This window comes from Maniola hyperantus, chromosome 4, assembly GCF_902806685.2.
Source record: "Maniola hyperantus chromosome 4, iAphHyp1.2, whole genome shotgun sequence".
Classification (NCBI taxonomy): Eukaryota; Metazoa; Arthropoda; class Insecta; order Lepidoptera; family Nymphalidae; genus Maniola; species Maniola hyperantus.
Window position 1 is genome coordinate 13,415,923 of NC_048539.1, and position 19,005 is coordinate 13,434,927.

General features: G+C 38.1%; 2 protein-coding genes across 2 annotated transcripts in view; one reads left to right on the top strand and one right to left on the bottom strand.

The window, feature by feature from the left end:
- LOC117997196 (protein obstructor-E-like) overlaps positions 1-19,005 on the bottom strand; it is a 147,941-nt gene that overhangs the window by 60,902 nt on the left and 68,034 nt on the right. The gene's annotated exons all lie outside the window — the stretch shown is intronic.
- Positions 12,729-19,005, top strand: part of LOC117997140 (arrestin homolog) — an 81,040-nt gene continuing 74,763 nt past the window's right edge. The window contains exon 1 of the mRNA XM_069498003.1: positions 12,729-13,009. The gene's annotated coding sequence lies outside the window, so the exon portion shown is untranslated. The remainder of the gene's footprint in view (positions 13,010-19,005) is intronic.

Here is a 19,005-nt window from a genome sequence, read left to right on the forward strand (position 1 = left end):
CGCCTATGAGGTACCTACTTGCCTAGGGCGCTTTCGAAATTTAATCCGCCTCTGGATAAACGTATTATTCCTATGTTCCTATGAGGTCAAAGCACTTTTTGTAAACGTTCACTCAAGCCTTATGTTTACCAATACCAAGTACAATCGGATTCTCTTTATATTCGGAAACTAGATGATGCCCGCCACTTCGTCCGCGTGGATATAGGTTTTTAGAAATCCCGTGGGAACTCTTTGATTTTCCGAGATAAAAGCAGCCTATGTCACTCTCCATTTTCCAGGTCTACTATAGGTTTACTATAGCTTTACTTTACTATAGGTAATATCCACGCAAAATAATGACGTCGATCCGTTGCACCCCTCGCGCCTCTCCGAGTCTTTACCCGCCTTCTCTACTCCTGTCCCGCCGGAAACTAGGTAACATACTCATTTCAAAGCCCAATGCAAATAGGAATGTTAGTAGGATTAGGATGTTAGTAGCGCATCGGTTTAGTTGTTCCTTTTTCCAACCGACTTAGTAGGCCAGTTTTAAAATCACCACGATTTAGGATTGCAATTCCTTACAGTATCAGGGTTTAGGAGTTGGGCCTTCGAGTTCAACGATAGTGTACTTGGTAGGTACCTCCAATATCAATTATTAATAACCGACAGTTTCTAAATCCCATCAATTTAGGTGTTCAGGTTCCCTGCAGCATCAGGATAGACAAGTTGGAATCTAATTTTATTATGGAACTAGCTTATGCTCGCGACTTCGTCCGCGTGGACTACACAAAATTTCGAACCCCTATTTCACCCCCTCAAGAGTTGAATTTTCAAAAATCCTTTCTTAGCGGATGCCTACGTCATAATAACTATTTGCGTGCCAAATTTCAGCACGATCCGTCCAGTAGTTTGAGCTGTGCGTTGATAGATCAGTCAGTCAGTCACCTTTTCCTTTTATATATTTAGATAACGTCGCAAAGAAAAAAGAAACTACGCAAATCGGTTCAGTAATGTCAGAGATTTCGATGTATACAAATAGTTAGTAAGAAAAACACGACTCCTCCTTTTTTGAAAGTCGGTTAAAAAAGTAGCCTATGTTACTCCCTGGTTAATCTTCTACTTGTTTGTGAAAGTCCCGTCAGAATACGGGAGAATAATAGACAAAAATTATAAAAACGTTTGATTCAGTTATGGTACACTTCAAATAACCATATGAGCTTAATATGAGGTAGTTATTTCGAAATTACAGACAGACACTTCAATTTTATTTATTAGTATCAATATTAAATTAGTATAGATGAGCATATAAGAGCCTTGTTTTGTCAATGAAATGACCTTTCTTTTATGTTTCAAACTTAGATTAAGAATCGTTTCAAGTTCATTTGAGGAAACAGCAGAATATCAATTTTCTTTGCGCTTGTCTTTAATTAACTTTTTAATTATAGGTACATACTACTATAGATTTACTAAACCTTACCTTTACTTTACTTTACTTTACTATAGATATCGTAGGATACTAGGGTACTAAGTAGGTTACCTACTTACTATCGATTCTTCATCATAGGTAGGTAATAAAAATCTATGGCAAATAATTTATGACTTCCTACCTCTAATATGCATTAACTGAGAGCCTGTTATACGTTTATTCTGCATATGGATGACTTGGAGAACTTGGAGAACATGGAGAACTTTCAGGCAAGAGCAACCGCCGTGTTTCTTGCTGGTTCTTGTCGGTAGGAACGGCATTCCGAACCAGTGGTAAATTAAACTAGTTAACGATTCATAAGAACTTGTAATAAGTCTACTTGAATAAAAATAAATTCTATTCTATTCTATTATTACCTACCTAGTCAAGTCCTTAAACGTGTCAAAAATTGATTCATTGCAGATTCCCCGGGTAATCTGCAGCTAACGAAATTGGCATCATCTATTTGGGTGCAAAGATAGCTTGCATCCTGGAGATACTGTTCATACGTTCGCTAAGTGCATTGGACAAGAGCATTGGGCAAATATGTCCAAAGCTCTTTACAAAGTGTTGTGTTGTCTCTCAATGTCCGAATACTAGTAAGGAAACAACAAGTAGGTAGTGAGAAAAACTTATCATGTGATTGCATTGGCCATGTTGGCGGGTCATGATGGCATTGGTGCCGTGGGAGTTTCTGCAGAGGTTACGTAAATAGCATTTGGGATAAAGCGCATAGGCCAGAACATAATTACGTTACATTTATCATACAACAAATGTCGTACAAGTAAAGCCCTTTCATATGATACCCCACTTGAAATACTTAGTTATCTTACTTTTAAAATTAAACATACTAATTTTTAGTTCATGATCATTAATCACAACTTATTTATTTTTGTGTGATGTAACCACAAATTCATAGTTTTCAGATTTTCCCCCTAATGACTGCTATAAGGTAGGTAACCTGCCAAATTTTATAATTCTAGGTTTCTTGACAGACAGACAGATATACAGACAGACAGACAACAATGTGATAAGGGTTCCGTTTTTCCTTTTGAGGTACGGAACCCTAAAAACTTTAAAGTAAAAACGCAATATCAAATTTACATTCATAGGCGCAATTCGGCTCGTTAAGCAGCTTAAGTTCGAAATAAGTTTTCTACGCCGGCCGTAAAGAAAACCGCCTCATTGAAGTAGGTATGTGAGGAGTGCTGAGTATTAAAATTCTTCTCGAAATTAAAGCAATTATTTAGCTACAACTTAGGTACTAGATGATGACCTAGCCCCAACTTAGTCCGCGTGACTTTAGGTATCCAAAAATTCCGTGGGAACTCCTTGATTTTCCGGCATAGAAAGTATTACACTCTCTAGGTATTGTCCATCCCTTGAAGCCTGATTGAAAGACAAACCAACAAGCAAACACGGCATAATATAATACTTAAGGCACCTTCTAGCTTTTTAGTCAATCAGCGTTTATAGTCACAATAATTGTAGAAGGCTAACCTGCTTCTTATTTATTGGACGGTATAGGTACTTAAATATATAGTAGTAGACATATTTCATTTTAGGCTAGGCTAGGCTAGGATAGATCGTACAATACCTAGATAATATGTACTTGTACCTAAATAGAGCCAACATCGGCACCTACAAAGGATGTCTACTTATCCATACTAATCCATACTAATATTATAAATACGAAAGTGTGTCTGTCTGTCTGTCTGCTAGCTTTTCACGGCCCAACATTTTAACCGATTTTGATGAAATTTGGTACAGAGTTAGCTTACATCCCGCGGAAGAACATAGACTACTTTTTATCGGAAAGTAAAAGAGTTCCCACGGGATATGATTATATAAATGGAGAGAAACAGCGCTGTGAAGAAAATAACTCATTTGGGACGGTGTCACAGATAGCAAGTTATAGATAAATATTATTACGAAATCTAGTAAAGTGATGCGCAATGCAACTTGCTCACACCTACTTTCGGGACGGGTCACCATACAAGGTCCGTTTCTTCCTTTCTAAATGCTCGGGCCCATCGCAAGGTCATTTCTGTAGCTCGACATTCAATATAGGTACCTAAAGTACTGCCCTATGGCACAAGTTATCATGTGAGCTTGTAAGCTGTGGTGTGCCTTGTGGCCTTCATAGACACGAGCAGACACTATCTACCTTATCATAATTATGATTTTGAACTAGCACACTTTCTGATCAATGGCGGAAAACATGTGAGGAAACCGACATGCCTGAAAGTTCTCCATGATGTTCTCAACGGTGTGTAAACTATGCCGAACCGCACTTGGCTAGCGTGGTGGACTATGGCCTAAACCGTTCTCATTCTGAGAGGTGAACAAGTAGCAGCCAGCGTGATGAATTGAGCACTTGATATAATGATGACTTTTTGGATCTATTTTCTATTCTAACTAGAGCGATTTCTTAATTTTTTTGGTAAGTTTTTCTTTTAGAAATACGAGTAGGTAGAGGTACCTACCCATGTGGTTCACAAAAATAACAGATTCCTCGCTTTCTAGCCGTAACTTGGCACCGTCTTCCATTAGCCATTTGTAAAATTACCCAAACGCCTGGGAGGTTCCCACCATTACGACTATAAGTTACATCTATTCGCCATTGTGAGGCTGCCTTGACCCAAATCTATGTGATAACTACAAAATGCAACGGTGTTCCTTCCCTTGAAAGGGAGAAGTTATACGCCACGCTTTTCAGAGTTAAGTTACCGGACCACTTAGTCCAAAATATTATGTAGCTTTCTAATAAGCAAAATCCTGGTATCTTCTCACTAGGGCTTTCGAATACCGGATTTTTTAAATATATATAAGTATTTATCCCGAAATTCGTTTGTGAAAACATTGAAATCCGAAAAAAAATTGATTTTTGAAGAAGTTTTTCTAACTGTTATATTTTTTAACTTTCCATTCCATTACATCAGCCTGTATGTGTCCACTGCTGGACATAGGACTTTGCAAAAGTGCGTCACCAAACACGGTCTTCCGTCTTTCTAATCCACCCGCTTCCCGCTTCTTCAGGTCATCGGACCAGCGGGTTGGAGCCAAGCTGCGCTTGCCAGTTCGTGGTTTACACTCCAGAACATGTCAGCCCCAACGGCCGTCAGTTCTGTGACAGACATGACCTGCCCATTGCCACTTCAGCGCTAATCCTATGAGCTATGTCGGTCGGATCGTTCCGGATTTTATCTCTGAGAGAGATAACATAGCTCTCCCTGTGTATCTTTTAATTTGTGGACGAGAAATTTGTGGAATATCCCACTATAGTCATCGTCCTAATTGGCAAGGATCGTACGATGAAATTAATCTCTTCTCGCTTCATAGTTTTTAGATCATCGTTCTTAGTTTTTAGTTTTCAGTATTCAGTGATTTTTGTATCACACAACAGCGCTATGTCGACTCTTTAACGTATTGCTCGATGGATAACTATGATTTATGATGCTTTTATCACCTAACCGCAGGGACTCGATTTATAGTAACAGTACTAACTGTAACATAAAACTTTATAACAACCCGATAAAAAGGTAAACCTACTTTGCTCAAAATCTGCCCTATACTTAGTTTAGTTTTATTGTATTTTTTACCCCTTTTCCTAAATGCTTTGTTCTTGGATAAGTATGAGTTGTATTTAGTTGTTCATTTTATTAACAATAGTATCATAAAGGCGATATATTATAAAAATAAAATAAAAATAAAAATCTTTTTATTCGAATAAACTTTTACCAGTACTTACGAATAGTCGGATGCATCTACCATTGTTAAATACATTTCAAGACAGTAAAAGCATTATAACTTGTAAGAGCTACCTACGCTCGGCATCTTTTGAGTTCTTCCTGCGGGAACTCAGACATGACACAGTACGCGACAGAAAATATTGTACATCGAACTTTAGAAAGAGACAATAGTTTCGTAGAGTGTTCTCTCCGTCGTTGAGACCGATGAAACTTCATTTAAAGTATGTGTTGCAGAGACGACGCTCTACAACGCTGAAATGCAATATTTCCTGTCGGGTACTATACATAGGGATATGTTACCGTTTTCAACAGTGGTAGCCCTACGTTCCCGGAGCTATGAGATTTTTCAACAGATATGAAACAATCAATCATACACAACGCAAGTTAGAGCGCATTTATGTCCTCGCTATAAACGGACGACGAGTGACTTTGGAGTCGACACTTGGAAGATATTCTTCAATGTAAAATTAATTTCAAGACGAGTTGTGAAGAATTTTCACGAAAAATTGTCTATCACGTTTTGTTTTTATTTCACCTTTCCCTTCACCCAAGTTGTGACCCGGCAGGGTCTTAGGAAAATATGGTCACCTTAGATATTTAAAAAAATGTAGGTATTATAAAGACAAAATTCGAAAGTAAAACATTAACTTATATAATGTATACAACATTGAAATTGTTGGAGACGTTGCGCACAAAGCTCTTGGAAAAATAATACAAAATAAAGAATGATGTGTACGTGGAACATGCTAGGCAATAACAGTATATTTTCATTAAAATTGGCCTGATATTAAACTGTTCCCAGGCAAGACTATTATGTTAAAATATTTGTCTCGGTATTTTATAAGGATACCTACACTTCTCCTAGAAACGTAGCTCGATAATTTGTTCACTTCGTATCAGTGTACTTATTATTACCGTAGGGGGTTCAGTTCAAACGCCTCAGAAATGAAGCAAAATAATTGATTAATAATAGAAAGTTAAAATGTAGATATACCTACACTCGTCCATGGATGTCCCAAAATGTTTTAATAAAAATTGGCGCTCGCTGCGCTGGCTCTTTAATTTAGCGTTTTATCTCACCATAGTTTTCTTTCTTATTGCACGTTTCGTTTTGCTTTTCAAATAGTTATAATAATTATGTCTTCGATTGGAACCCGATCAAGTTGGACGAAAAAACGTTTTTCTGAAAAGGTTCAGTAAAAGTTTGGTCCTGATAAAAGCCCGCCCCGAAATCAATTCCTAGCTGCGGCTTTGTTGTTATGACTTCTCTTTTACAGACTATATTGCGATAAAGGTCATTGTCCGCCACCGCCTACGAATAACATAGTAGATATGTTATAGTATATTGTTATTCGTAGTTTTCCTCCATAGCCTGAGAGTTCAGGTGCAAAATGTTTGATATATCAGTAAAATAACTTTAGAAGGAGTTTTCTTAGTAGGCAACATTTGACTTTTAAAATTTTGAATATAATTTTTCGTCTTGCTTTCTAAAAAAACCGACCAAGTCAGGCTTGCGCAACGAGGGTTCCGTACTACAGTCGTATTTTTTCGACATTTTGCACTATAATTCAAAAACTATGATGCATAAAAACATAAAAATAAATAAAAATCTGTTTTAGAATGCACAGGTAAAGCCCTTTCATATTATGATACTCCACTTGATATAGTTATCTTATTTCGAAAATTGAATATGCTAATTATTAGTTCATGAGCAGATTTTTTTTAGTGTGATGCAACCTTAAATTCACGGTTTTCAGATTTTACCCCGAATGTCTGCTATAAGACCTACCTAGCTGCCAAATTTCATGATTCTAGGTCAAAGGGAAGTACCCTGTAGGTTTCTTCACAGACCGACAGACAGACAGACAACAAAGTGATCCTATAAGGTTTCCGTTTTTCCTTTTGAGGTACGGAACTTTAAAAAACAGAAAATAATTATTTAGGGTTTTAAATATCCCGTGGGAACTCCTTGATTTTCCGGTATAAAAAGCAGCTAATATCATCTCCAGATCTTTAACTATACCCATGCAAAAATCACATCGATTCGTTTCTCCGAGAGAGACGGGATTAAAGGACAACCCAACAAACAAACACACTTTCGCATTTATATTATGGGTACTGAGATAGTGATAGTACGACAGTCGTAGGTACATTTCCGGTCACCCTCTGGTACGCAGGTATGTCAAGGAGGGTGACCGGAAATGCCAGTTGCCTTGGAAGATGTAACCAATAACCAGTGAACCAAGCAGTGAACCGATGTTCCTCGGGTCGTTTCTTTTATTCGTCGTCACGAAAACAACAACAATCCTTTGAATAAATAAATTAGTGTCCTTATTACAAATATCTATTATTCTTAACGCAATAAAATTATGATGATTGGTATGAATAAGAATATTATAAACTGTGATAGCCTAGTGGTTAGGACGTCCACCTCCTAATCGGAGGTCGGGGGTTCGACACGCACACACCTTACTTCTCGGAGTTATGTGTAATTAAATATCACTTGCTTTAACGGTGAAGGAAAACATCGTGAGGAAATCTGCATGCCTGAGAGTTCTCCATAATGTTCCTAAGATGTGTGAAGTCTGCCAATCCGCACTTGGTCAGCGTGGTAGACTATGGCCAAAATCAAAGTCAAAGTCAATCCTTCTCACTCTTAAGAGGAGATCCGTGCTCAGTAGACCTGCTTACTAATCGGTCAGAATTCGTTTAAGCTAGTTTTAATTATTTTCATAGGGTCATTCAAAGGGCGGATGAACAGATTCCTGAAAAGCCAGCAACACATTGGCGGATCATCTGGTGCTGCAAATGTTCTACCACTTCACATCACGTAACCCGCTTGCTTTTTTGCTCGCTTTAAGCATTCAATATGATGAAACTTTGCTATTTAAAATATACATAAAAATATTTTACCATTGGGAACCAGCTATTCGTAAATTCAAGGTGATCCTAGCTAAGCTTACCGTGAATTTCAGATGAAAACCGTTTTCAAAGATAAATATTAAATGTAACAGGGCTGACGAATTACGCAGATAAATCCGCAAAGGGAAACTTCTTCTGATGGTATTAACTCAGCGTGTTTACCGGATGATTGATATCGCAGGCCAATTCCACGAACTGTCAGGACAAAGTTGGCAGCTAGTGAGTCCCGCAGACGTTTTGGATTATTGTTTCCACTCATTTGATAGTAACTCGTACATATCTTAATCACACTCATAAGACTTTTTCTTCGACTTAGCGTTCTCCCACCTTGCTCGTCTTTGTTCCATATTCTCACTCACTCACTTATTCCAAGCTATCAGAAACAATTTTTTATTTATTTATTTGTTCTTGGGTTTCTGGGAGATCGCATGTGATGTTTAAGACATTTGTTACGGAGATAAATCCACAAAGAGAATTTTCTCTGTGGATTTATCTGCGCTTTTTGGGTTCGGTACCGGAGACTCAAAAACTATTGTGGCAGCGTGGTGCAGGAATGAAACTGCTGCTCACATATTTTCGGTATATATTTACAATGTATATGTGAGCAGCAGTTTCAACTTTCAATCATGCACCACGCTGCCACACTATAATATTTCCTATGACTACGCGCCCCATAGAGAAGTCCATAAGTATCTAATCGCAAAGTTGCGATAATGCTTAATAGTGCATAGTCTACCAAGCTTGAATTTGCCGCCCTCTGAATTTGCCGCCCGGGGCACGGGCTCCGGCCTAAGCCCTCTCCCCCCCCCCCCTAGATCCGGGGCTGAAGAGAAACTTCATCTGATGATATTAATTTAGCGCGTTTAGCGAATGATTGATAGCACAGTCCAATTCCACGAACTGCCTAGACAAACTTGGAAATGAGTCTTCCAAACGCTTTAATCTTTGTGTATTTTCGTACACTCTAGTTGTTCTTCGTCGTCTCACCTTGGTCCGCACTTTTGCTTTTCACTTTGCCCGGTCTATGAGTGACTATTTAGATCTATTGATTCTCATGTCTGTGCTGATATAGATAGTTAGCCACCGTATACAACTTAATATGTCGAATGTGTTTCAGATTCTATATATATTATATTATATAGCAGTTTCAGGGAAAGCAATATTTATTATTTTATTTTAGTAGGCGCAAGGCGTTAAAATATTTCAACGATGTAATTTAATAAAAATTTCGGCAAAGAATCTTAACAATTCAATACTTTTTACATAGAATTACTTTCTTTTCTATTGCCCACGACTACACGATGAAGTCGCGGCATCGTCTAGTTTTTAATAATGATAGGGATATTACTATTAAATGTACATATAAATTAATGGAAGAATGGATTATCAAATTCATTAATTCCAAGATTGTTTGAAGAAAACTGCCCAGGTATAAAATAAGGGCAAAGTTGCAAGGAAAATGTGCTTGAAAAGTAGGTATTTCATAATTTACAAGACTAATTATTGTTGTCGACAAAAGGTTAAGATGATAACGTTTATATAAGTTCTGAAAGTGACATTTATAGCAGCTTTTCAAACTGAAGTTCTGGTGAACAATAACATGGAATAATGATAGAAATTATTATAGTGGTTCATTTACTATATCTATCTATATAAACATATAAAAGGAAAAGGTTACTGACTGATCTATCAACGCACAGCTCAAACTACTGGACGGATCGGGCTGAAATTTGGCATGCAGATAGCTATTATGACGTTGGTACATACCTATAGGTCTTACACATAACCGTCTTTTTGGGAGTCCCCGCAGTTGAGTAAGCAATTGATGAACGATTGAAAATAGACGTTGAATATTCGAAAGTTTGATATTGGACAAAATGGTTAGACAGTTTCTTTTGTCCCGCTGTTTAAAAAAGCTGACCGGGAGCTTTCGGGTGGATGGATCGTCAAAGGTTTAATAAACGTTTGAAAAGCCTATTCAATTTCCATTTGTTTAAGGCTTCAGCGGAATAATTCAACTGTATACTGGGTTTTAAGCTTCCGTACCCGAAGGGTGCCAACGGGTACCCGTATTACTGTTACTAAAGCGCTTTATTCACCATCCATCCCGGCTGTACGTCAGCTCAAGGCTGCGGTGCTGGATGTAGCATACAGACCATCGTGCGCGCATCAAACGTGAGCAGATAATCGAACGAATTAAATGAGAGCACGTGTTTTAATTTCTTTAAAATGCCACCTGTTTTATCAAAACGCCAAAAATGGGAGTTCTTCTGATGTTGTCAGCAGCAGCAGAAGAGAGAAAAAATAGCAAGAGGTTTTGAGGCACGTTACGAAACAAGCTCTAAATGGTAAAATCTGCACGATGCACGTCCGCGCTATTCACTGTCTATCTGCACGACGCGGGCGGTGGTGGAGGCTGGATGCAAAATTCATCGTGCACATCCAGCAAACAATTCCGACTAATATTATAAAGGCGAAAGTTTGTGTGTGTGTGTGTGTGTGTGTATGTCTGTGTGTGTGAGTGTGTGTGTGTATGTTTGTTACTCCTTCACGCAAATACTACTGGACGGATTTGGCTGAAATTTGGAATGGAGATACATTTTACCCTGGATTAAGACATAAGGCTACTTTTTATCCCGGAAAATCAAAGAGTTCCCGCGGGATTTTGAAAAACGTAAATCCACGCGGACGAAGTCGCGGGGGTTCAGCTAGTTAATAATAATTATCGACGTACGTCTAGCCTATTCACGGTCTTTTTGCATCGTGCATCGTGCATGGCCTTGGCGGGACGTACAGCAAGATGGATGGTGAATAAAGCGCTTAAGCCTCCGCTCGTCCGGCCGTCTGTCAGCTGACTGTATCTCGTAAACCATAATAGGTAAAGAGTAGAAATTTTCACATAATGTGTATTTCTATAGCCGCTATAATAATAAATAATAATCTATAATAATAACTGCGAAAAGTTAGAGCTGCATGACTATGACAGAACCCCCTACACGAATAGGGCACCGAAGCTAATACATACCTAGACAGGATGTAACCAGAACGCTAGCAAAAACTTAGTGTTATTGTTATATACTACCTAAACACAATCCAATACCATTTGCCTTATTTTGTAGTTTTAGTGATATTGTATTTGTCAAACCCGCAATGTATAGCGTGCAAAACTCGGGTCAATGCCCCGCCTAAGACGCGACATTGACTCCGAGTGGCCTACTTACGCAACGTTCGTTGACCTTTATTTTATTTCAGTCAAATGCTTTAGCTTCAGTCAAATGTTTTTTTTGCAATAAGTATATCGTAAACTTTTACAAAATTAAATTATATAGGAATATTTTTTGCGTTTTTTTTTTGTGATATCATATCTCATCAGTATACTTATTACCTGTCTTCGTTTTTGCCAGCGTTCTGGTTACACCCTGTATGCAATCGCCGCACGAGCTAAACTATTCATTAGGTAACTATACTAAATTTCTCTTTAGTTAATCTTCTGTGCTTGTGTTTATATTTTTTAACGCGAAGCTGGTGTAGCTAATTGTGTCAAAGTGTCCCACCGACGTTGATCATGATGAATAGTCTTAGCTTTTCCTATTAGCTCGCAAAATTGTGATTAGTTGAGTTGTTAGTGCGAAACTACAAGTAACGTAAATGAAGAGGGGCTGTTGTGAAAGCTGCGGGATGATTCGCTCACTATCTTAACTAAAAATATAACTTTGTCCGCGTGGATTAAGGTTTTTGAAAACCCCGTGGGAACTCTTTGATTTTTCGGGATAAAAAGTTGCCTATGCCGATTCCCGGGAACTCTGTACCAAATTTCATCAAAATCGGTATAACTGTTGGGTCTTGAAAAGCTAGCAGACAGACAGACACACTTTCGCATTTAGAATATTAGTATGGATATTCTATTTTATTCTATACTAGCTTATGCTCGCGACTTCGTCCGCATAAACTACACAAATTTCAAACCCCTATTTAACCCCCATAGGGGTTGCATTTTCAAAAATCCTTTCTTAGCGGATGCCTACGTCATAATAGCTATCTGCATGCCAAATTTCAGCCCGATCCGTCCAGTAGTTTGAGCTGTGCGTTGATATAGATCAGTCAGTCAGTCAGTCAGTCAGTCAGTCACCTTTTCCTTTTATATATTTAGACTCTGTGTTCATCAACAAATGAAAGCCATCAAGAGCATCAAGCTCATTTGACATTGCTTTGTTGAGAGACGTACATAGGTTACTTTTATCTCAGAAAATACAAGGGATTTAAAACCATCTATGTTTTAAAACCTAAATCCACACGCACGCAGTCGAGGAAAAAGCTAGTATATAAGTGTAGTACTTATAAACAAATGACTAAGTTTTAAAAATTTAATGCATAGAGTAAAGCTAAGAAACCTCTACACAAAACAAAAACAATACCGAAAGAAAATGGAAGTTAACGAAAAGCCACCCGTATTCAAGCTTTCAGGCTTAATCCCGTATTGCCCAAAGTTTCTACCACAAATCAGGTTTAGAATCCATACTACATACATGAATTTATTTATACTTGTTGCACGTACAGTACGCCAAACTTTCAGTGGTTCCTTAATATTCCCTTCAGTCGGTTTTCGTCGGTCGAAGTGAACGAACGTATTTCCCGCCGAAACTAGATAAAATAAAAAACATGAGGAACAATTTCGACGTGAATCACTAGTGATTTAACTGTCGAAAATAAATCAAGATTTCGCAAATTAAAGAATAGTGGTTTAATTTTTTTTTTCCGCGGAAAACTTTCGTGAAAACTTTTTTTTGTAGTCTGTGGAGCGACAGATTCTGTAGTGTTGAGTCTGTGAGAGTGTGGTGGAAATTAAAAATAGAAGAGATAAGAAAATCGATTTAAAGTTTTGAATATAGAGGTACGTAAATACTTACTTAGTTACTTATTGATTTATTTTTACCGGCGACACCGGCGGCGAATGCACACGAAGCGTGAGTTTTTCTTTCGTAAGAAAAATTTTATTTCCAAAAAAAGTCATGACTAATTGACTGACTCATCAACGCCCAGCCCTATGAAACCTTGTCCCTTGGTAGGTCCAAGCTAAAACTTTGCACACAGATTGGTTTTATAATAGACTTAGAATAATACTGAATTTTCCAAAATTCCTACGAGGATTCATCTTCATTAATAACAATAAGTTGTGATTTTTAATGCGGTGATAGCTTAGTGGTTAAAATGCCACCCTCCTAGTCGGGGGATCCGGGGTTCGAGTCCAGGCACAATCCTTTAACTTTTCGGAGTTATGCGCGTTTTAAGCAATTAAATGTGACTTTCATTTAACGATGAAGAAAAACATCACGAGAAAACCTGAATGCCCAGAGAGCTCTCCGCAATGTTGTCGAAGATCTGTAAAGTCTGCTAATGCGCATTTGGCCTGCATGGTGGGCATCTGAAGGAGACCCGTGCTCAGTACTGAGACTATGAGATTATAAAAAAACGTAGGCACGCAGTACAATTATTACTGATAATAATTATGTAATTATCATGGTCCAAGATCCCACTTTCGCCAGACGTTCCTTATTTTCTGAGAAACATTATGTGTGGGATAGAGTAGTGCTAGTGTGTACTTTTGATGTAAACGTATTTGCTAGCTTAGGTATACCTCGCGTCAATTTAATGATATCAGTTGCTAAAGGCACGCAAAAACGTTACTCACTTTTCTTAATGTCCGAGTGCTGATTTTTATGAACATTTCCTGAGTATCATAATATAAAATTACGGCTCAGACTGTAAGTTAGATAAACTATATTATGTTTTGCGAGCTTTAAAGCATCTGGCGGAAATCATCGCCGACGGGAAGTGTCTGGCAGTATTGAACATTATCTAATTGTGACCTGACCAGAAAAATAAAATACTTCGCAATATTGCGGAAAACCAGTGGAACTAATTTATACAAGATCAAATACTTAGTGACCATAGACCATATTATACTAGTGGCGCCCCCAGAGTAAGTTTTTTATATTTCTGGTCAGGCTATAACGATATTCTGTAAAACATACTTACATGAAAATCAGCAGTCTGACTTTATTTTTTTAATTGGTACTTTCAGTAGTTGATACTTGTAAATTGGCCCACGGTACAAGCTAGCAGCTACTATGCGTACTTTAATATGTAATAGTACACACTAACACTACTCTATACCTCACATTTTGTTTTACAGAGAGTAAGGAAGGTCTGGCGGCAGTGTGATCTTGCTCTATCATCATTCATCGCACATACCGATGTATTGCGATGTACTAGTAAACACATTTACACAGTTATTATTGTTTCACTTGAGCTCGAACCTTTTTAAATTATCTGCCCATACATTTTCGACATACGAAATTACAAGTTAATGTATTAACTTATGACGTGGAACATTGTTAATGTTGATAGCGTATAGCGTGGAGCTCGCATTATTTCTAAACTCGTTAAATTATTTCCGCGATCATTAATCATGTTGGTAACTTCATCGGGGGTCATTAGTTGACTGTAATCATAACGGGTGAAAGAGTCAAATTAATGTTGGATGGGAACGGGCGTTATTTTTGTTTGAAATTCAAGGAAAAACAAGCTTGTTTTAGGTGCAAACGTGCAGCATGCGCTGTGCACTGCCCGCCCTCTTTCTATCTACTTTTTAGTTTTCCTTAGTTTGCTTAAAAGATAAACAAATTGAAGAAACCTCGGAAAAACCAGTAAGATAAAAAAACCCAATCAAGTTCGAGTTGGGCTTGCACGCGAAGGGTTCCATTACCATTTCGTAAAAGATTACACTACGTACGTTTTAACTTTTTGAAATTTGTATGGTGGAAAATCGTCATCTTGATTTTTATTTGTTGGTAGCGACAATAGAAATACACATTGTAAAAATTTCAATTCTCTACTTATTGCGGTTCATGAGATCAGCCCACTGACAGACAGACGTACATACAGCCGAGGCTCAGTAATAGGGTGCCGCTGGCACGCTTCGGGTACGGAACTTTAAAAATAGAGAGAATAGATTCACTTGACTATTCAAAGCACTTAGATTTACCGGGATAAAATGTAAACTAATGTCCGTGCCCGGAATGCAAGCTATCTCTGTACAAAATTTCGTCAAAACCGGTTAAACGGATAGGCTGTGAAAAGTCAGGCAAGAAAAGGCAGACAGACACGCTTTCACAAAAGTATAGGTATATAACATTAGTATGAATAAGATCTTTCTATAATATGTCTTTACTAAGAAGCGCATACTTTTGATTCTCTTTTTGACCTAACTTAATGTGGTTCGAGCTGAGTACTAGACTAGGGGCTAGGGCACTTCATACAAGTGATATTTGCCAATGTGTAGCAAATGTACACCTACTGCACGACTCTTTTGGTATCCTAGAATATACGAAAAGTTATATACTTACTTACCGACCTACTGTATTGTATTGAAGCAAATTGTTATGCCGTTCAGTTTACAGGGCAAACATTTAGTGGTAATCGGATACGGTGGCTACCGCTGTGGGTTCAAAATATTTGTACGCCACGCCGCGCCGTTCGGTTCGGAAAACAAGTTGCGATATTGTTACTTTAAAGCTTATTTCACACTACGGGATATAAATTATACTAGCTTATGCACGCGACTTTGTCCGCGTGGACTACACATATTCCAAATCCCTATTTCACCCCATTATGGGTTGAATTTTCAAAAATCCTTTCTTAGCGGATGCCTACGTCATAATAGCAATCTGCATGCCAAATTTCAGCCCGATCCGTCCAGTAGTTTGAGCTGTGCGTTGATAGATCAGTCAGTCAGTCAGTCACCTTTTCCTTTTATTATTATTAAGAAGATTATAGTCCGGTCAAAATAGACATTCAATGAATTGTGAAAAGTCCCCATCGATTTATATTTAATGTTCCCAGCACTCATACCAATTTTTAGCCCTATGCGAGTTATTGTAAACTTGAATGTCTATCTTGACTTGACCTGACTATAATACTACTTATAATTTAAAACCCGTAGTGTAAAATGAGCTTCATGTGGCATCTACAATAAATAAATTCAGATGTATTTTTAACCCCCTTCCAAAAAGGAGGTGTAGGTGTCTACACCGATTCTTTCGAGGTTTGTAGACCGATTTGCATTTTTTTTAAATCAACAGCAGAAGTTTCAAATTCAAGTTTTCAAGATTCAGGAAGTGTTCGTAGTGAATTCATATTGTAGATAGTAGATCCCAAGCAACGATTTTATGCTTGGACTTCTATTAGGTACTTATATGATATTCTATGCATATGCATATTATTATGCCCATATGGGGCGAGTTAGATTTCTTTAAAATGGGTTGCTTACTTTCATTCTAATTTAAACGAGTGCTGTTTCGACTTTCCGTCATTAGCCTTAACTTTTAATAAACGTATTAAACAAATCTAATTTTCATGAGCCGACTAAGGGGAACTTTTTATTCAAGTTTACGCTTATCGAGTTGTTTAACAAGCAAAGTTGTAATGATGTACACTCTGCACCAGTGGCTTAGAAAGTAAAGTAACTCATAATATTACTAAATAGCAAAATCACCTCCGACAAAATTGTGCAATAATGTTTGATAAACCATGACTGTGTGAGACCCACCTACTGAAAAAACCTGAAAAATATTTAAACGGCTGAAAACATTTTTATAAACATATTCTATCTATTAGGTTATCACGGCCCATCCGTTTGGACTTTGACGAAAGGTAGGTAGGTAGAGAGATAGCTTGCAATTCAGGGACGGACATTTATGTAGATTACTTTTTATCCCGGAAAATCAAAGAGTTGCCGCGCGATTTTTATAAAACCTACATCCAATACCATGTATTTATAAGAACTAGGTATTAGGATACTACTAATTATAAGAACCTGATTAATCCATCCATCCATCTTCGAATAAAAATTCGCTCTCGGATCAGGCCATATTGGTTCGACCCTTCGATCCCTACAATGTCTCAGACAAACAGCTGTCTTTGACAGACAGATAGACTGGCTGACAATGACAGATGGACTGGATGACTCTATTCTCAACTAATAAAAACACCTCTCTTTTGCATCGAGGCTTGATAAATTTTCAATTTATACCAAAAATGAACTTTGAAACTTTATTATTTGGCTGAAATATGTTTTTAATTGAACGCGTTAATGATTAATGCGAAGCGAGTTTTAATTAATGGCGATAGGTATATAAAATACCCCTTTGTCCTGTTCCACTCGGATGGAATTATGTCCAGAAATTAATTGAAAATTTAATTAAGTCTTGACATAATGTACCCTCCCAAAAACACGAACATAATAAATTACTTTCGTCAATTTATACCAATTGAATTATAAAGAACTAGCTTAGCTAACCAGTAACCACTTCGTCCGAGTCAACATCATCATCATGATCAACCCATCGCCGGCTCATTACAGAGTACGGGTCTCCTCTCAGAGTGAGAAGGGCTTTGGCCATAGTCTACCACGCTGACCATGTGCGGATTGGTAGACTTCACACACCTTCGACAATATTATGGAGTATTCTCAGGTATGCAGGTTTCCTCACGATGTTTTCGAATTAAAACGCACAAACTCCGAAAAGTTAGAGGTGCCTCCCCTGACCTCCAATTAGAAGGCGGACGTCCTTACCACTAGGCTATCACAGCTTCCATCGTCCGCGTGGACTACACAAATTTCAACCCCCATAGGGGATGAATTTTCAAAAATCCTTTCTTAGCTGATATCTTCGTCATAATAACTATAAATTTGCATGCCAAATTTTATGATCTGTGCGTTGCGTTGATAGGTCAGTCACTCACTGCCGTACTCAGAGTCGCTAATCGTTACTTAACATTGACTTAAAACAATACAGATTTATGTGAGAGAAATAGCTTTGTCTCGTTTTAACTAAACTTAAGTAACGATTAAGCGACTCTGAGTACGGCAGTAAGTCAGTTACATTTTCCTTTTATGTATTCAGATTCTGTGAAGGTAAGGTAAAATAAGGTAATATGTACTTAGTCTCGAGGCTTGAACTTGTATGACTCCCTTGAGATGTACGAGTAGAGTTCCCATAAACACCCACGCGCGGGCTCAAGTTACTTTATAACCATGGTGATTGAGTGATACCTGAGCGTTGAAAGCAATTTGCTGTTTCCAAGAAAATAATTAAATCTGTTTTCTGTAGTTACGTCCATAAAATTATGTTCATCTCTGTATCATGATCAACCCATCGCCGGCTCACTACAGAGCACGGGTATCCTCTCAGAGTGAGAAGGATTTGGCCATAGTCTACCACGCTGACCATGTGCGGATTAGTAGACTTCACACACCTTTGAGAACATTATGGAGAATTCTCAGGCATGCAGGTTTCTTCACAATGTTTTCCTTCACCGTTAAAGCCAGTAATATTTAATTAATTAAAACGCACATAACTCCGAAAAGTTAGAGGTGCATGCCGGGATCGAGCCCCTGACCTCCGATTAGAAGGCGGACGTCCTAACCTCTAGGCTATCACAGGCTACCACGCTGGCCATGTGCGCATTGGTAGACGAGTATAAGTCCCGCAAATTGCTAATGCGCGTGGCCGCCTTTTTAGTGACGTCAGCACTAGTCTGATGTTTCGAGCGAATGCATAGCTAATGGTAGGTATATTTTATTTCGACTGACGTCAAAATGACGTCATTTCGATGTTAACGTGACATGGTTCCAGCGCAATAGCGATTTGCGGGACTTATACCTATAGGTAAACTTGTACTGACATACTGAAGATGATGTCTTTTGACGAATGAGGAATTTCTAAATGACAAGTTTGCATGGCAACGGTTGGCGTTGCATCCAGCAGCCCTACACCACAAGGTAGTGTTATAGATACATGGCTTATATATTAATAGCCTCATCTG